This window comes from Rutilus rutilus (genome assembly GCF_951802725.1).
Source record: "Rutilus rutilus genome assembly, chromosome: 7".
NCBI lineage: Eukaryota > Metazoa > Chordata > Actinopteri > Cypriniformes > Leuciscidae > Rutilus > Rutilus rutilus.
In genome coordinates, this window is record NC_140221.1 from 19,696,362 (window position 1) to 19,711,561 (window position 15,200).

The 15,200-nt window shown below is 36.7% G+C and overlaps 1 protein-coding gene across 2 annotated transcripts in view; it reads left to right on the top strand.

Annotated features, from left to right (window-relative positions):
* edil3a (EGF-like repeats and discoidin I-like domains 3a) overlaps positions 1 to 15,200 on the top strand; it is a 186,401-nt gene that overhangs the window by 153,044 nt on the left and 18,157 nt on the right. The gene's annotated exons all lie outside the window — the stretch shown is intronic.

Here is a 15,200-nt window from a genome sequence, read left to right on the forward strand (position 1 = left end):
CTAATACAGAACCTAAGCAAAGATCAAAGCATTATCATGAGGACAAGATTATTGCTATTTAGCTCCTAGAATCAAAGTTTCAACAAAACCCCAGTTATCCCTTCTCCCTAGAGCATCTTCTTACTGCTTGCTCAGTCACTGTTCATTAAGGTAACCGATCAGGCTTCAAGAGAGAGATATTTGCCATCATTCAAGCCAAGCATCTTGTGAAAGCTTATTATGAAACTCTTAGAAATTATTATTATTTTTAAATCTAATATATTCAAGTGATGGCAAAACTAGATTTTTTATTAGCCATTACTCTCGTGTCACATGGTCCTTCAGAAATAATTATAATATGCAAACATTGGATTTACAGTGTATAGTGGGGCATGTGTCACAATATGCATTATACAAGGCTATTAAATACAATTTAAATATTACAATTATTATGTAAAAGAAAACAAAAATTAGGTACACCTTGCTAGTATCATGTTTGACCCACTTTTGCCTTCACAACTGCCTTAATTCTTCATGACAGTGATTCAACAAGGTGCTGAAAATATTCCTCAGAGATTTTGATCCTTATTGACATAATAGCATCACGCAGTTGCTGCAGATTTGTCAGCTGTACATCCATGATGTGAATCTCCCATTCCACCACATCCCTCAATTCACCACAGTGCTCTTTTGATTTGAGATCTGGTGACTATGGAGGATATTTGAGTAAATGAACTCACTGTCATGTTCGAGAAACCAGTTTTAGATGATTTGAGCTTTGTGACATGGTGCGTTATCCTGCTGGAAGTGGCCATCAGAAGATGGGTACACTGTGGTCATAAAGGGATGGACATGGTCAGTAACAATACTCTGCTGGCTGTGGCGTTAATGATGCTCAATTGGTATTAAGGGACCAAAAGTGTGCCAAGAAAACATCCACCACACAATTACACCCCCACCACCAGCCTGAACCAGGATGGGTGCTTCATGTTGTTTACGCCAAATTCAGACCCTACCATCTGAATGTCACAGCAGAAATCGAGACTCATCAGACCATGGAACATTTTTTCAATCCTCTATTGTCAATCTTTCTATTAAATGTTAAATTGAACAATCTTTCTATTAAAATGAAAGATGAAAAAATCTTTCATTTAAAAATCTTACTGATCAATAATAGCCATTATAAAAGTATAAGTAAAAGGTATAAGAAGCTCTACAATATGAAATAAAGCAAACAATTCAGTCAAACATACAAAGTCAGCGCTCTAGTAGGCTATAACGGTAAAGGTAAATAGCCTAAATATATAAAGTTATGAAACTTCACTTTGCACTCAGCAAAGTTGGTGTAAGATATATTCTGGGATATCTGGCTGCCTCAAGTCCTGCACAAGTCACCTCTAGATACATCCTCGATAAAAGGGGCGGATCAAGAACACACCCGGGGATTTGAACTGCACTGATGATCTTTCACAAGTCCACAATAACACAAATACAGACGAGAATATTGAGAAACGGCCCATGTCTACATGCCTAAATGCATTAAGTTGCTGTCATGTGATTGGCTGATTTGATATTTGCGTTAACGAGCAGTTGAACAGGTGGATCTAATAAAGGGGCCGGTGAGTGTACGTGATAATTCAAAATAGCAAAATGTTCAGGATATTTTGTCCTGCATTGATATAATTCCGTTTGTTATTTTTGATAGACAGCTCTGTAATAGATGGGGTTGTGCTATTTTTCATAGGGCTTGGACTGTTGTTCATGAGATGCAGGGAATGTCATCACATCTGAATAATTTTCTAGCACATGAGGTGCTAAAAGTGATTAATATCCTGAGATTACTGAATAAATGCTCCATTGCAATCACAGAAATTGAGCGAGTGTGAGACAGTTGGGCACATTTCAAACATCTGTTGCCATGGTGAACTGTGAGCTTCTGCAGTGGTTGCCCAAATGTAATAATCAATACCAGTGACATCAGAGAATTACTTTAGGCTTAATAGATTAATGGAATTAATCAAGCTTAATGACAAATTAAGTATTCCAATTAATCAAGACAATTGCAGTGCTTCAGAGGCAAGAATTACCTCACAAACTGCAGGAACGTCAGAGACATTTTGACCGAACGGAACACAGTGCTGTTCTAAATCACACTACATCAAGATCCTGAAGATGTCATCGTGTCTCAGCAGTGCACTTGCTTTTACATCTACTTTTAGATCCGGAGTCCTTTATTTCTACTGTATGTTCATTGATTTAGGTGAAAACAAAGCTGTTTTTACTTGCAGCCCTTAATTTCAATCTTTGTTAATGATCTTGGTATTTCCAGTCTGTTAAACGGTTTGGTCTCTGTGTGCTGACATGTTCAGTCAAGCAGGCATTTTACATGGCGCATGCTCATGTCAATATTGAGTAAGACTCCAAGTGAAAAGTTAATTTGCCTACATTCATTTAGCTGGATTAGGAACTGCATCATATTGATGCAAATAAAGTCTTATATTGTCAGGCAGTTTGTTTTAGTGAATTAAAATACAGGCGGAAGTCACAAACAACATTATCTTTTCCATCTGTCGCAAAGTTTCCCTCCATTAACCAATAAAAAAAAAAAAAAACATACGGCTTTGCCAGGGACTTCTAAGGTTAAACAAACCACTCGCATTAAAATGTATATAAATCCCATTGACAGGTTTTGGAGCTGTTTGAATTGAACCAATTACTCACCAGACCTTCAAATACACTGCAAGTCAGCTCTTTTTCCTCTGTTTGGACATACTCCACAGCAAGAAGGCCTCTTGAAGTTTCTGTTGATTGCTTCCAAACATGCTGAGTCAACCAACAGGCAGTGAGGAGACGGTCATCCTCCTCTTCTTACATCTGTCTAGCCTGACTGGGTCTATCTTTGGCTTTTCTCCCCGCAGATATTGAAAAATTGCCTTTTCGACTCGTTCCTCTCCCCCCTCTTCGTGTGTAATGAATCAATTTAGTGTCCTCATTTGTGGTTTCCTGTGTCTTTGCCACTACTCAAATAGAGATGTGACCTCAGTCCCACACAGATAACTTTAGCCTTCATCAGGCAGGGCATGAGAAAGAGCACTTAGATTCATTATGGTTCTTAAGCCTGTTCATTATGGATTGTGTGCATGGACAGTTTGAGAGATCTTTGCAGTGGTTTTCTTCAGCAAAGATGAGGACTAGAATTTACAAGAAATGATATCAAAGTCAGCATTTCTCCAACCGTCGCCAGGGGGTCTGTGGAAAATTTCTGAAATGAGAACAAAAAACCTTTCTGCGAATACATGACAAGCTTTTCCAGCAGCCTGGGTTCTGGAGGGAAATTCCCATATAGACATTTCAAAATAACGTATAAGCCCTGAACCAATCCATAGTTTCAAAATGAACATCACATTACAACATCATAAACAAATTTGAACAGAATTTGAAAAAGATAGGAGTACAAGATTGTGTGCTTAAGATTGACCATTCATATAATCAAATCTGCAATGATGATATAGTATAAAACTGTTGATTAGGTTTTTTTTGTCGAGGTTGCCCAGCTATCAGTTTCTCAATTAGGTTTAGTTACCGCTTCTTTGTACTCTATATAAAAGCATTTATAACCCTGCAGTGGCCTGTTATCTGTCTCAAACTCTTCACACTGTTCAGACCACATTTATCATTACCCTCTGGGGTCTTTCTTTTCACTAGAAAGACGTTATACTAACAAAGATGTGAAAGAAACTTGACTTTATATGTTAATTATAGCTGCAAAGTGTCATTTCACACACATTGCACAATAATTTAATTAATTTTAAGTCAAGTCGAAATATATTAATGTCATGTTAGTTTTGTTAGAGGTCACATATGTCTTTTGAATTGTTCCTTTTGTACTGCAGCCTCACAAGAATTTGACTTTGTATTTCATTTGGCCTGTGGTCATTTTAGACGAATTCTTACACGCTGATTTCATCAGACGGGATATATATATAATTCAGCTTTGGCAGAAATAAATTACATTTTAAAATATATCAAAATAGAAAATTGTTAGTTTAAATTATAATCATATTTCACAATATTACTGTTTTTAGTTTACTTTTGATCAAATGCAGCCTGGTGAGCATAAGAGACTAAAAAATGGTCGTGACCCCAAACTTTAGTGTAACTGTATTGTAAATTTCAGTGTAAAGAGGGTATATTGTGTTCTCATTTAAACTGCAATGTTTGTGGTCAACTCTTTATTTCTGACGTTTGTAGTAATGCTGTACAGTCACAGTAAAGCATAATCAATCGTGGTAGTCTGCTGCTTCCTCCACAACTTCACACTCAGAACCGGTCTGTTAGAAGGGAGATTGCACTGTGCAAATTGTGCACAGCAAACATTTTGTTAGCGACTTTCCCTTCTTTGCATAATTCCATTAGGGATGTGGGTGCTAAAACAGCGCAGTCTGCATGTGCACATAAACGTAGTAATCATCTGGAATAATTCATTCTTAGTTAATTCCTTAATCTCTTAATCAGGGAATGGATTGTACCTCACCCTTTGTTTGAAAATTACATTACAAACCTTTTAGCTTTCCCATTTTGTTCCTGGCAACTGACCAACCTGTTGGATTGTTCTGTGCGTTGACTGGTCTCCCTTGATTCTGCCGCAGGCAGTGTTAGATACGAAGTCATTGTAGTCTTAGTGAGCAAGTCCGTGAGGTTAACGAGTTTTAAACCTAGAATGCATAAAGAGAGTCAAATTGACCTGGCATGCTGTGATGTTTTTTGAAATATTTTATCAATAAAAATATGATTTATTTGATATTAAATGAATTCATCACAAACCTTGTTTCTGACCCTCATCAATGACATTTTCATATTTCTTGGTATCCTTACCCAAGAATGCATAAAGCAATTTTAAAAGTATTTTTGGATACATTTTTGTCAATATTTTATCGAAACTTTATGTATTACTTATGGATTACTTAATCTGTTGTGACTTTTTTGCTCTGTGTCTAAATACGCATATCTCCCTACCCTACTAGTAGGTGAAAAACAACAGTATTCATAAAACAGTTCCTTCTTTCATCCTGGAAGTGTTTGACTGCTCTACCATTATTTTTATTTGTTCTGAATTTCAAATACTTTGCTGTAAAGGTTTTTAGACCAATCAGACAGGTCCTCAAACACTGTGCTCTGGAATCCAGAAACCAGCTTCACACTGGCAGACATGGGAATGAGATTAGAAGCTCGTTTCCTTTTGGAGGATGCTTGAAGATGAGATGATGAAATCTTCTGAGGCAAACAGTGAATATGCTGAGTTCCAGCTGGCAGAGGCTTATTAGTTAATTATGCACATTAACAGGCTAACCGCATACCACAGAGCCTGCCAGAGTGCACTTGGCTCTTTTTAGAACTTCCTTATTACAGAATCATTGCAGCAATGCAGGCATATGCTAAATGTTATGCTGACCCTGCTGGTGCAGCAACAGTTCGTACAAAAACCACAGATGAAACCGCACTCAAGAAACACAGTGTTTCTTGCAAATTAGAAGTATTATATAAATGTTAGAAATAATAAGGGCTTTCAAAGTTAATGTGTGATTGCATGCAATAAATTATGTTTATGCATAACTGTTCCATTCTTTTGTTATTATTTGTCTCATGCATGTTCTGTTTTCATTTACTTTTGTGTTGTTTTTCCTGTTAGCTTCTAAAGCTACGTCTACATTAATCCGGATACATTTGAAAAAGGCGTTTTCGTTTATAAACGCTCTCCGTCCACACTAGCGTTTTCAGGCGTTTTCGGACGTTTCAGTGTGGATGAGAAACTTTTGAAAAACGCCTGAAAACGCTAAATTCACCTTACTGCGCATGTGTAAAACCCCCAAAAAGATCACTGATATGATTCAGATGGAAAAATAAATAATGAAGTTATCGTGCAATTGTTCTGACAGGATCATTTTATTTAGTACAATATCTCACTGATGCGGTCCTGGTCGCATGCAGTCATCACCATATGTTTGGTCTAAAACGCAACAGCTCTCATGTATTGCCGCAGGACAGCAAATGTGAGTAAATTCTGTCATCTTTGCAGGACTGTGATATAAAGAGTGTGCAATGTAGAATATTTTTAGCAACAGTGTGAAAGTGAATAGCACATAACAGGCACAATACTGGTATAAACATGAATATCTATTGGTACAATATGTGTCACATGACTAAATTTACGTCATCGGTTTTAAATACCACCGGTTTCACAGTCCACACTACAACGTGAAAACGGCGTTTTCAAATGTATCCACTTTGGAGTGCGTTTTCAAAAAAGCTTTGTTTTCATTAATACAAACGCCGTCTCAGTGTGGACGGAAGGCCGAAACAGAGAGAAAAATATACGGTTTCAAACGAAAACGTATTAGTGTGAACATGGCCTAAGTTTTTTTTTTTTTTTTGTCCTGTCTTCCTCTGTCCCCTGCCAGTTTGTCACCATGTTTACATTTTGATTTCAGTATTCAGGTCAGGTGTGTTTCGTTAATTTTCTTGTTAGCTCCCTTGTTTGCCCATGTATTTAAGCCATGTTTAGTCCTTTTCAGGTGTCTGTCGTCGTTGCTATTTGCTGGTTGTTCTGTTCTTGTTTTTGAATTCTTGAGAAATGTGAGTATTTATGTTAGTTTGAGGTTTTTTATTTATTTATTTATTTTTATCAATAAAGGCTGCTGCAATTAGATCCAGTTTAATCTCTGCTGCAACCAGCCTGTGAAATTATTATTTTTAATCAAATTCAGGTGGGATGTATTACCAACAAAAACACCAGCACAGGTGTGAGAGGTGCATGACTTAAATTTCCCCATTATACTTTTTCAAATATTACCTTTCATGCAGTGTGTAATATAGCTGTCTGTGGATGTAAATGGTCTGCAAAGTCAAAAGTGGACCAAAAAAAAGTTATTGTTGTGTCACCGCAATAAATTAGAAATATACACATCAATTTGTTAATACACTTTTTAATGCTAATTACAGTTGCAACATCTCATAATGTATGTCAAACTTAGTAGTATATCACTGAGAAACGTCCTGCTCAAGTCGTCCTTGCGATGGAGGTATGGATTGAATAACTAGTTCTTCCAATGTTTCATCATTGGACTTGGGTTGATATGGTCAAATCGACGCCATCGTTGCGGTCTTTACAGTGTGTACAATCGCTGAGGACTGAGGAAGCCTCCGGAGCTGATTCAGTTATGGTAAATGGGCGTTTTGTTTTCTACACACGCTATAAGCGGTAGACCAGTCACAGCAGACTGGGCCATCTGGCCAATCAGAGCAGAGTAGGCTCGCGGAAAGGAGGGATTTAGACTGAACCATTGGACAAGGTGTTTGAGAATCTTTTGATGCAATGTAAACATGCTGTAGGAGACCACAAAACTGAAATTAGGAACCTTTAAAATAGCAAATGGGGCACTTTAATTTTAACCAAAGTTACAGACGTTTTGTAAAAATAATTATATTATAGTTGGACATTTTCATTTTAAATGTTCCCTTTAGGTTGCAGCCTCAAAATAATTCGATATGGCATTTTATCTAGCTAGACTAAGCATGCCACATCTGGCAGATGGCATATAATAAGTTTGCTGAGAATGGCTCCTAATTGTTAAATTGCAGCATATTGATGCCTTCTATTATTTTGTAAATTGTTTTAATGTAGTTGGCTTTAAAATGCATAAATTAAATTAAAATTCAATGCAAAGAAATTCCAATTTGCATAAAACAGTAGTTTGTGTAGTTTATAATGCAGTGTTTTAGTACCTGGCTTTTTTGGCACTAACATGATGTTTATCAATAACATTACAGACAGTGTTCACAGCTGGATCATTTGCAGTAATGGTTCATGCATCACTTTTTGATAGATGAAAATACATTGGGAATTTTTTTTTATTTTTTTTTAGCTAAATAATGATTATTTGAGATCTCTGATGATTGCTTTGTTTAATTGTGAATATTACAGTATTTCTGTGGTTTATTTTTGCTAATCACGTTTCTTCACATCGCATTAAATAAACCCTTCAAACTGTTCAGGTGCCGATGCAAAAAATCACCTGCTTTCTCACTCCATGTTCTCAGCAGTCCAAGCACCTCATAAATAAAGCTATTTGCAGGTTCTGACACTCTTTTTCATCTGATAGTCCTGTGTTTTCTCAGTTAATTATCTCCTGTGCTGTGATAAATATGCCTGATGCTCTACATTTAATTAAGATCATCTCTATTGTTCTCTTCTCATATGTAGCTACTATCGGATCATTTCTGAAGATGTTATATTCTCTGATTAACAAGTGCACTAGCTGAACAAGGTTCTCACTACAAAGCAGCAGTGGAACATCAGACTTTTTAAATACACTGGCTGGCTTTTTAAATACATCACCCATTGCTTTGTATAAATCAGTCTAGATGTCATTAGACTGAGCAATACCTTTGTTTATTTTTTGTTATGATAAGACAACTTATAAGGGACTTAATTCTTAATTTAGTCAATTGCAAATGATTCACAGGCATCTGTTAATCGTTCATTGTAAAAAATGTCATAATGAGTAGAGCTGCAAAAATATGAATCGGGAAAATCTAAAATAATTGTGTTTAGTTTTCCTCAGTATAGCCTTTGATAATTCTCATTAACACTCATGCATTCAAGTTTCTGTTGTGTGTGTTAATATTACAGTTTTCTTGGACGACACAACAGAAGAATATTGACAGTGTATTTACATTGCAGTGGATTTAGTGGAGCAAAGCAGGCGTTTTCAATTCATTCCTGTAGAAGCCGAGCTCGTGGTGAATTGCGGATAAGAAAAAGCACGGAGAGCGGCCAAGAGCAACCAAATTTGGGAAATGCTCAACTTTATGCAAATGAAAACCGAAAACCGTCAGACAGCATGCAGCCAAATGCTGTGAAAAGCAGGTTACAAATATTGCCGATTGTTCTGGAGTTTCTGCTGGATTTAGTGCACAAATCATATTGTTTACACTCATTGCAGTTGTGTTTAGACTGGCTGTGTTTGCAAAAGGTTGTTAATTTGACACTGTATATTTACTTTAGGCATTCCATGTGTTGAAAAAAAAACATACATTAAACACTCTCAGCACCACCCCAAAGTGAAGGCGTTGTAGCACAGTCAGTGGCACTGATCACAGATTTGCTGCTGCAGTATAAGTGCACCAGAAGACAACCTGTGCCTATAAATGGCAAACTGTTTTACTGACACCACACAGATTTGAACCCAATCTAAAGAGTCTAGTGATCTGTCTACGCTTGAACAAATTGCTCAAATGGAGGAGCCTGGGCGTGGGACAGTAATTAGGAGTAATGCAAGATTGATTCCTACTCAGCGGCAATGCCTTGATTAATGTCAGGCTCTCTGCAAACAGAAACATGTGTTTGTGTTAAACAGAAGGTCTGGTATAATTGCTCTGTGTTTGGAGGGATGGTTTGGTATGGAACCTGGTGGATGCTTCTGGCAATGAAAACGAGTTCCCTTAGTCAATAAAACCGGGTACATCTTGTCCACAGCTCAAAGCTGCTACTTACCCGTTGATTAAATTTCTGCTCTGTCACAGTTGTTTATTATGAACACACTTCAAAAATGGAATATGTCACCACCCAAGACAACATATCTGAGAAAACTGCTGCCTTGGAAAAATGAGGGGATCGACATGACAGAAGTTGAGAGGAATTGTAATTGTCTCCTAGAGCGGTAATGATGACTAGCTAAATAAAAGCTGGGACTACTGCTGTTTTGATTAAATGTCACACATGAAAAATGAAGCTCAACAAGCGGCCATCAGTGCCTGTGGAAAGAATGATCTGCAGTATGCCTCGGGATTTACCAATCAAAATGATCCACAAATATATTCTGGCACACCAAAATGTCTGAAACATGTGGGTAAGTGGCATTCTTATTGCCCCCCAACCCCCCCCCCAACCAAAGTATGCTTGGTTGACACGCATTGCTTCATCCTGAGTGAAATAGCTTTTTAATGTTATTTGACTTATTACCCAGCCTTGTAAGGGAATCAATAGAAACTCTACCCGAAGCCATGTTGTCTCAGTCAACTAATTGTGAGTTGGAAACAACGTCTTCAGGATTCCAATACAATTATAAAAAAAATAAAAAAAAGGTTTCACGATTCTTGCTTCCAATCCAATGCGTAAATGAAATTGAACATCTCTCTCAGTGAGTCGAATCCGCTTTGAGCTTTGAGAAAATAAGCATGTACAATAAAAAGCAATAAACTACATTCCCTTTAGTTTTTCAGTTATATAGCACTATTTCATGGTTGATTGTAATGGGTCGGTCACAACATGATATGGTCAAATATTTTTTTATAATGACCACCAGACTGCATAATTATCCATTGTCCCTGGTCATTATTGCAAAGTAACACTGCAATATACAAGTTAAAGGTGAAGTGTATCATTTTTGTGCCAGTAGCATCTCAGAATAAAAAATAAATAAAAATAAAAACATTCTTAGATAAGCAGGTTGTTGCTTGCAAGATGTTTGTATTTTGTATTGTTCCAACACTAGAGTCATGTTCTACTTGTCAGAAGATAGACTACGGATGGATTAAGTGTGGTGTTCTTTGCATATCAAAAGGAGATAGGAAAAAAGTATTTTAACAGTAAATATTATTCGCTTTACCTTTAACACTACTGATTTCCTGTGAAGTTGTTTGCCGATAGAATACGAATGCAACAGATGTCTATGTTCATGTGCCAAGAGAAGGCGCTTTCTTTTTTTTAAATGTGTGAGGTGTGCAGGTGTGAAAAGGTGAAGGGCAGGAACACTTTTAGATGCATCAAGGTCTTTTTGTGGGCAGATGGTGATGATGTGCTCACCAGGGAAACAGCTATTCAAAAAAAAAATCAACACTGGGTCTCATTTGTTATTAACTGCACATGTGAAAATGTTCATACACAGATTTCACACATATATTCAATTTGTATGCATGGCTGAATGAGACCCATTATTCTTCATTCCAAGACCTCAAGTGGCTTTTATCTTCACCCTCAATTTTCTGGGTTCAGGTGTTTTATTTAAAATATGTGACTGTTCTTCGCTCCATTTCCATGCCATGTAAGCACTGAAGCGATGCTGATCATTGTGTAAGTGTCACTTTTATCTTGGGTCTTGGTTTGAACTGAACCTATTTAAATGTAGCATTGAAGACAATCTGTTGGGAAGCTTCAGCTTAGCCTGTTTTCAACATTTGAGGTGTGTTTTTTTTTTTTACATCAAGTATGGTTGTTTACGTACTTTGGGGAGTTTTCCCCCTCTCATCCAAAACTGAAAGTCATGTAAATGTTAATGCTGTGTTTGCGAACGATCTAAAAATTAACTAATCTAATTTGAGGGTGCTTCTAACCCACATCACAGACTCTCTGTTAGATGAAGACCAATGAAACTTTCACTTTACCCAATTTGAGTTGATTTCCCCGAGTGTCAGCGTAAATTCGATTAGTTGATAAATGGTGTTACTTCAGGAAGAGAGGAGATGCATCTAACTCTGCAGTTCACTTAACATTCTTCAATCATTGCATCTATCTGCTTTAAATGCATTTTCACTTCATCACTGTGCACTTCGCTTGTGTCTATAATGGGCTGAGGGTCCTATTTACTAACTCCTATGTATTTCCCACCTGTTGGAAACTGCAGAAATTATCATAAAGCCTGAGGCTTGAGTCTCTAGACTGTAAGCTCATAAATATTCAAAACAATGTTATGGAATATTAAATTCTATTGAAATTATGTTGGTTTTCTGTTTAAACTATTCAAAGAAATATTCAATCCAAACACTATTTAAAATAAAATAAAAATGGATTGGGGAAGTTGTTGTACAGTAAGAACAATTTAAGAATACAAAATATTCTGAATTCAGTTGAATTTGGATATGAAAATAATATTTTGTAGAGTTGGAAATCTTTTCTTAAAATGTAATAACTACTTCATGTTCTGCTAATAATCTGTTAACTCTCAGTGATACTTTATAATTTAGCATTTGTAGCATTAACCTTTCAATATGCAAGCTCCGCAATGGCAGTTTTATCTGTAGCTCTTTTGAGTTATTGAAAGGAAATATACATATTTCTTCAATCAGTGCTCTTCTACGCTCTGTGGCAACACAGCAAAACAAAATGACTGATGCATGACCTGATAAATATCTAAGCTTCTATCCTGTCCTTTCACAGATGAACAAGAATGATTCCCAACACGTCTACTGACTAGGAGCTGCATTTGTCACCTTAAGAATGTCCTTAGCTCTTAACTGGATTTGAAGCATGGATGGCTAAAGATATTGATATCCTCCAGGGAGTAAACTTTTTAAATTATCTATATCTATCCTAGAATGGATGAATGGAGTGGTGGATTTTTGGATTTCTGTGGTAGAGCCTTAAGCCTCTACAATACAAGAGCGGTCACATCCAACTCGCATGCGGATGTTCTCCAAAAATTCTCACAAAGGTGATTTTTCTGTGAAAAGTAATTGAGTAATTTGTGTGTGTGTGTGTGTGTGTGTGTGTGTGTGTGTGTAGTGTGTGCGTGTGTGCGTGTCAAGCTCTTAGATGAGGTTTGGTTGTGTGAATTATGCATGCAGAGCAAGCGCACTCTGAATTGAGAAGCTGTCAAGTCTGTTCGAATCTGGACGATTGCTATGAATTGGAGATGCTTTTACTCGTAAAAAATGTGTCTTTTTTTCCCTCTACCTCTCTTCTCTCATTTTCTCTCAACTGGAGGTATTCCATTTTCCAGGTCTGATTTGTATGCAGTTTGTTAAGCAGTGGAACTAATTAATGTAATGGGATAAAAAGAAGCGATTTAAGTGCGAATCTGTACAGATGAAGAATGATTCAGACTTGAAGGAACTGAGTAGAGCAATAACATATTCACCACAAGGGACTAATTTGCTCTTAGTTTTATCTGTTTTGAGAGGCTCGCACTCACTTATTTGTTGTTCTCTTATCAAGCTAACAGATTAGATCTATTTTGGTATATTCTTGAATCCAAAATAGATGACAGATGCAGTGATGAAATTGTTACATTTTCTGAATGAAACTAGTACTAAATCAAATAAGTCTGTAATATCTACAGAAAGCTTTTATCATTCCCATTCATTTCAATGGCAGTTACTCATCTGGTTCAGGGTTTGCTGATGATTGATGTGCTGTTTTAAAAACAGATTTGCTAACTAGCTGTGAATGCTTTGATATATGACAGCATTATATGTTAACCCTTAAATGCATACCTCGGGTCTTTAATTACCCGGGACATCATTCACTACCATCCTCCTCATTCATGTTTTAAAGTTAGACATCAACCTTCTTAGTATTCTTCAATTAATTAATTATAAACAATATAACAAGAAAAAACAAAAACTATAAAAGAATGCCTTTTGTCTCTTTTTTTTTTTTTTTTTAATCTTTGATGACTGAATAAGTGCAATTCACCTTTATTCCACAAGGAGGCAATTCTGATACACAATGATGAAGTCACGTTTCACTCATAGTTACTGCAGGCAGAAGACAAATGAATAGGAAGTATCATCAGCAAAACTGAAATGTCTCAGTGATTTAATGCAGAGCAAGAGCTGAACGCAATCACATTTAGTGTCACTGTCACTTGATGGTGGATCCGGTGAATAAACTGTTAGCCATCAAAATATTGATTTTTAAGATATTGAAAATGATAGTTTTGAGAATTTTGAGATCGCGAATATGAGCCAGATGCTGAATGTACTGGGAAATGAGCTCTGATGAGGACAGTTATTATGGTATAAAACATCTACTCAAACTGAACCCTTCCAAGCTCCAACAGGTAACAAAATATGCTTTATTTAATGTCACTCTGACTTTGCTGCCGTACCATGAGTCCAGCAGGCGTAATGATATGACACAGCGCCTGAAAATAGTCCCCAGCTCAGTAACTTCCAACGTGACCGGGACTAAGTTTGTCTAACCTATTAGACCTATTTTCAGGCGCTGCGTCATATCATTACGCCTGCTGGACTCATGGTACGGCAGCAAAGTTTCTTGATTATTACGCAGGAATGAGAGTATAGTTCCTAGCCATATCAGCCTAGAAAATCGCAACTTTACATTTTCCGTCGGCCTTAGTACAAGATGTAACTACAGAAGAGTCAAGTTTTTAATAGGAAAAATATCGAAACTCTTTGGTCATTTTTTTGAGAGAGATGCTAATGGTCTTGTCCGATTCAATGATCTATGCTAAGCTATGCTAAAAGTGGTACTGCCAGACCCGGAGATCGGCTGAATGGATTCGAAAACGGTAAAACTCAACTGTTTAACTCTGGGGGAGTTGTAAAATGAGCCTATTTCCAAAAAAAAGTGGAGTATCCCTTTAAGGGTTTAGCAATAAGTTTACCATAAGTTTCCCAAAACCTGTCACCTTGTTCAGCAACGTATTTAAAAAACTGATTCCTATCAAGGAGACCAAAGGGAGAAGTTCTGGAACTGACTGTACCTTGTGTTTAAAAAAACTCCAATGACTACTTTCTTTGTTCATTAAAAAAAAAAAAAAAAAAAACAGATTAAAACCAAGAAAAAAAAAGCAGAATATGACGGATCAAATCCTGTGGGGTCCACAGTAGCCTACAGTTGTTTTTAGTAGTAAATGGCAAATGCTTCAGTTGCACAGTTTAGAGTTTTTTTTTTTTTTTTTTTTTAGCTATAGCGCCCCCTTATCATCAGAGATGGATGTCATGCTCCCATCAGATTGTGTTGGTGTCCTTGTGTTACAGGTTTCGAACAAGTATATTTTACAGAAAAGATGGAAAAGGAAAACCAATGATTGGTTTTGATTTTGATTCTAGTCCAAAATTTTTTAAAGTTATTATTGAAAATGCAATTGCGCCTATTCTAGCACTAGTGTCAGAAGAATGTGTGTGCATGAGTAGAGGGTGAGATTTTAGGAAAGAAAATAAAAGTGAAGAATAAGAAAATCTGAACAAATGCAGCCCAGCTTCATTTTTTTTTTTTTTTTTTTACCTGTTTTAATTCCAGACTGAAAATTATGATGGAAAAAATAAAATAAAAGGTAATCACATTTATGTTTCTACTTATAACCATGTCCTGAGCACACCTCAAGTGTTGTGTGCACAGTACAAGGACTGCTGTCTGCTTTATTGGATATTATATGTTCTTGTCAAGCAGACATACCTCATGTCTTCACCACCATTGT